The sequence below is a fragment of the Bubalus bubalis genome, chromosome 18 (genome assembly GCF_019923935.1).
Source record: "Bubalus bubalis isolate 160015118507 breed Murrah chromosome 18, NDDB_SH_1, whole genome shotgun sequence".
Lineage (NCBI taxonomy): Eukaryota > Metazoa > Chordata > Mammalia > Artiodactyla > Bovidae > Bubalus > Bubalus bubalis.
Window position 1 is genome coordinate 55,600,528 of NC_059174.1, and position 4,930 is coordinate 55,605,457.

Here is a 4,930-nt window from a genome sequence, read left to right on the forward strand (position 1 = left end):
CTGGACCAGTTTCCAAGTTTCCCCTTTTTTAAGAACACATACTGGATCAGGGCCCATCCAGATGCTGCTGCTGCTGCTGCTTAGTCGCTGCAGTTGTGTCCGACTCTGTGCAACCCCGTAGACGGCAGCCCACCAGGCTCCCCCATTCCTGGGATTCTCCAGGCAAGAACACTGGAGTGGGTTGCCATTTCCACCCAGATGACTGCGTCTTAACTTCATCATTGCTAGAGACCCTACTTCTGAATAGGGGCACATTCACAGCTATTGCAGGTTAGAACTTGAACATCTTTTGCAGGATGTAATTCAACCCATAACAGGGTTGACGTGTATTGATGTCTACAACTTTTTTTTTTTTTAATGGTTTCTTTATTGAATAAAGTTGACATATATTTTTGTGTTTTTTTTTTTTTTTTTCAGCTGTGCCGTGTGGCTTCCGGGATCTTAGTTCCCCAACCAAGGATTGAACCCCAGCCCCAGCAGTGAAAGCACCAAGTCCTAACCACTGGAATGCCAGGGAATTCCCTGTAGCATTTTTTAAAATTAATTAATTTTTGGCTGCACGGGCTTTTCTCTAGTTGCAGAGAGCGGGGGCTACTCCCCAGCTGCGGTGTGCGGACTTCTCATTGCGGTGGTTTCTCTTGTCGTGGGCCACAGTCTCTAGGGCTCTCGGCCTTCAAAATTTTTTGACTCACAGGTTCTAGAATGTGGGCTCTCTAGTTGCGACGTGTGGGCTTATTTGCTCCATGTCACGTGGGATCTTCCTGGATCAGGGATCAAACCCCTGTCCCCGACATTGGCAGGTGGATTCTCAACCACTGAACCATCAGGGAAGTCCCCCTGTATCATTTTATAAGACTCCACATGAGTGATATCATACGGTACTTGTCTTTCTCTGTCTGACTTACTTCACTTAGTGTGGTAATCTTTATGCCCATCTGTGTCGCTGCAAATGACATTATTTTCTTCTTTTTTTATAGCTGAGTAATATCCCATTGTATATATAGATCATATATTCTTTATCCACTCCTCTGTTGACGGACATTTATTAGGTTGCTTCTGCGTCTTGGTTATTGTAAATAGTAGGCTATGAGCACTGGAGTGCACCTGTCTTTGCAAAGGAGAGTTTTCGTCTTTTCTGTATATATGCCCAGGAATGGAATTGCTAAAACACATTAAAAAAAAATACTGGATAATGTGTGCAAGTATAACAGGGAGAGATCACTTTAAATCCCTAAATCCGGAATTTCTCTCCGAAGAGGCGCCATTCTGTTGTGACCTGAAGGACAAGCCAGCCGCGGGGAAAGCCAGGGTTGGCAGTGGGCAGGAATGAGTCTTCATGTTGTTGTTAGTCACTAAGTCATGTCCAACCCTTTGCAATGGACAGCAGCATGCCAGGCTCCTCCGTCCTTCACGGTCTCCTGGAGTGAGACAGGTCCATTGAGTCAGTGATGCCATCCAACCATCTTGTCCTCTGTCGCCCCCTTCTCCTCTTGCTCTCAATCTTTCCTAGCATCAGGGTCCTTACCAATGAGTCGACTCTTTGCATCAGACAGCCAAAGGAATAAGTCTGGAGGGTCTGAGTTGCCTAGAGGAGGCCAGTGTGGCTGATGCATTTAAGCTGGGGAAGGACACAGCTGATTGATGTTGCAAAAAGCACCCTGAGTGGCCAGGATGGAAGCAGGGAAAACAGCGTGGGATGTCACAGCAAGGTTCCAGCAAAAGACGATGGTGATGGTGGTCTGCACAGGGGGAGGCAGTGGCCGTGGGAGGGGGTGGCTGGTTTTGGGGTGTGTTTTGGCTTTGGTTTGGTGTGAAGGACACGGCGGGGCCCTTTCTGGTGAGAGTGCCTGGGTGATTGATGGTGGGCCCATCTGCCAAAATGGGAAGATGGGGATGAGTCCTGTTTTTCTGGTGAAAATTGAGTTGATTTGCTCAGGTCAGAATCTCAGAAACTATTGCAGTTCAACTTGTGAGCTCTTCGAGGGACTCCTCGTGTTCTCTCTCTTTGTGCTCCATCCTGAAACCAACAAGGACTTGTCTAAACCTCATCTAGACCCCCACACATGAGCTTGTTCATGATGGTCTTACCACTTAGCAAAGGGTCACCTGCTGAGCCCTTGCACCCCAGAATGGTCTTGCTCAAATCCGGTCTCTAATTTTCTGCCTCTGATAATGCCCCGTGGCTGCTGAGCGATTGTGACATGGTGAGTTTCCACTGAGATGTGCTATGTTTATAAACACCAGATTTCAGACACTTAGGATGATATGTCAGCTATGTTGAAATCATAATATTTGGGTTGTTGTTTGTTGTTGAGTCGCTAAGTCATGTCCAAATATTTTGTGACCAAGGGACTATAACCCACCAGGCTCCTCTATCCATGGGATTTCCCAGGCAAGGGTAGTGGAGTGGGTTGCCACTTCCTTCTCCAGGGGATCACCCTGACCCAGGAATCGAACTCACATCCCCTGTATTGGCAGGCGGATTCTTTACCACTGGGCCAGCTGTGCTATGGTTAGTCACAGTCGTGTCCGACTCTTTGTGATCCCATGGACTGTAGCCTGCCAGGCTGCTCTGTCCATGAGATTCTCCAGGCAAGAATACCGGAGTGGGTTGCCATGCCCTCCTCCAGGGGATCTTCTCAACCCAGGGATTGAACCCACTGAGCCACCAGGGAAGCCCAATATTTGGGTGCATGGGGTTAAATGAAATATATTTTTAAGATTCATCTCACCTTTTCTTTTTACTTTTTTAACACGGGAGGAGCATATTTGTGACTGTATCTGTGGCTGCCACTGCATTTCTTTTGGGAGGCGCTGCTCTGACTTGGCACTGGTGAGCCCATGAGCTCCTGTCTGGGGTGCCACATCCATCCCCATGAAGTCTAGGAAGAGGGTGGCTTTTCCCTCTTCCTTAGGGACATAATTCTGTTCATCCGGCTCTGGATGTCTCTCTTTGCATCCCCTGAAAAGCTGACTAATTCCAACCCACTACTATCTATCTGTCTATCTATCTGGTATCTATCTATATTTAATGGTGTTATCCTCAGGAAGAAAAGTGCTTCTTCCCTTGTCATGGACTCCTCCAGTCCTTGGATTGCTTGAGGTTATCTTCCATGCTGCTGCTGCTGCTAAGTCGCTTCAGTTGTGTCCGACTCTGTGCAACACCATAGACAGCAGCCCACCAGGCTCCCCTGTCCCTGGGATTCTCCAGGCAAGAATACTGGAGTGGGTTGCCATTTCCTTCTCCAATGCATGAAAGTGAAAAGTCAAAGTGAAGTCGCTTAGTCGTGTCCAACTCTTAGCGACCTCATGGACTGCAGCCTACCAGGCTCCTCCGTCCATGGGATTTTCCAGGCAAGAGTACTGGAGTGGGGTGCCGTATCTTCCATAAAAAGGAGTTTTTCCAATTCCTATTGGTCCTAATAATTTGTTGTTATTGTTTATGGGACCATTCTATAGTCTTCAGGGGCAGACAGCCTCCCCCCACACCACAGATGTTTGTCCTCCTAGAATCCAAAATAGATTTTCCCAAGCCCCATCCCTGGAAACCCAAAAGGACGAATCCATTGAACCTGGGAGATGGGCTCTTCTGCCCTGTCCCCATCTCCCACAGGGGATGTGTCCGGACCCGTGACACACCTAAGGCTCAATCCAAGCATACTAGGCTTCTGATATTGGAAAAGCCTGATGGGGGACTTAGTTCCTCTAGGTGCTAGAATGGACTCTTCCAGTTCCCTTTGCCCCAAATTTCTCAATAGCCCGGGGCGTTGGAGTTTCTGAGGTTTTGCCTTCCCCAAATACAGTCTAACGAGGAAGGTCTCTGGCGCGACAAGTGGTGTTGGTTGGGTCAAACAAAGCGGGCTCACCGACTGCTTTCCTTATGCAACGTTCTTCATTCATTACCAGGTCCCCTTCTTGTTCAGGAAGAACTCAAAGTCTGGTGGAAAGACTCGCAATTTGTATTTGATATCTATTTAATGGTGTTATAGTTGCAACAACAAAAAAAGCCATTGTATATGAGAAAGTAGTTAAATGTTAGTATATAGTTTAATCCTCCCGATCTCTGTGACCTTGGGCATGTCATTCAACCTCTCTGGACGTCAGTTTTAACCTCTGCTTAATGGGAGTAGACTTGAATTACTGTTTCTTCAGCTCTGGGATACTAGGCTTCCGGACAAGTTAGGTCCCAACATCTAGGTTAGAGAAGGCAAAGGAAGAAGGGAGGGGAGGAGGTAGGGACGGCTCCCTGGAAGATTTAAGGAGTCCGGGGGGTGGAAGAGAGGAGGGGGAACACAAGGGGGAGGGGGACAGAAAGACGCTTGCGCAGTAAGCACCTCACGCTCTCCCGCCCCTCCCAACTCCTTCTCTGCAGCAGGGAATTGCAGGAGCCGCTCCACCTATCCCAGCCCAGGCGAGTAACGACCCCCCTTTCTCCTTCCTTCTCTACGGATCGTAGCCTTCCTCCTTTGCCGGCCCAATCGAGGGCGGGAGTAGGACTGGCCCGGCGAATCCGCGACGCCCACGGGGCCGATCTACCCGCCCATTGGCCTCCGTCAACGTGAGTCCCGCCTCTGCAAGTTCACGCCCCCTCCATCCTTCGCGTCCGTCCCTCCCTCCTGGGAGATCCCCCGGATCCAATCGGTCCCTCACCCGGACGAGCGGAGGGGGCGGTCCTACTGTACGTCATTGAACTCCGCCCGTCGCTCGGGCAACGCCCCCACTCCCTCCACTCCCGAGCGGAAATAGCGGGGCGCTGGACCAATCGGAGCCGCACGACTTTGTTCAGCGACCAATGAGACAGGCGGAGGGGCCGAGCCTGTGTCTGAGCGCTAGTAATTGCAGCCTATAGGCGGCCCCGAGAGCGCAGGCCGGCGGAGGCGAGGGGAGGGGCCTGGGGCGGAGCCGCGGCCTGCCCGCCCGCCCGCCCGCC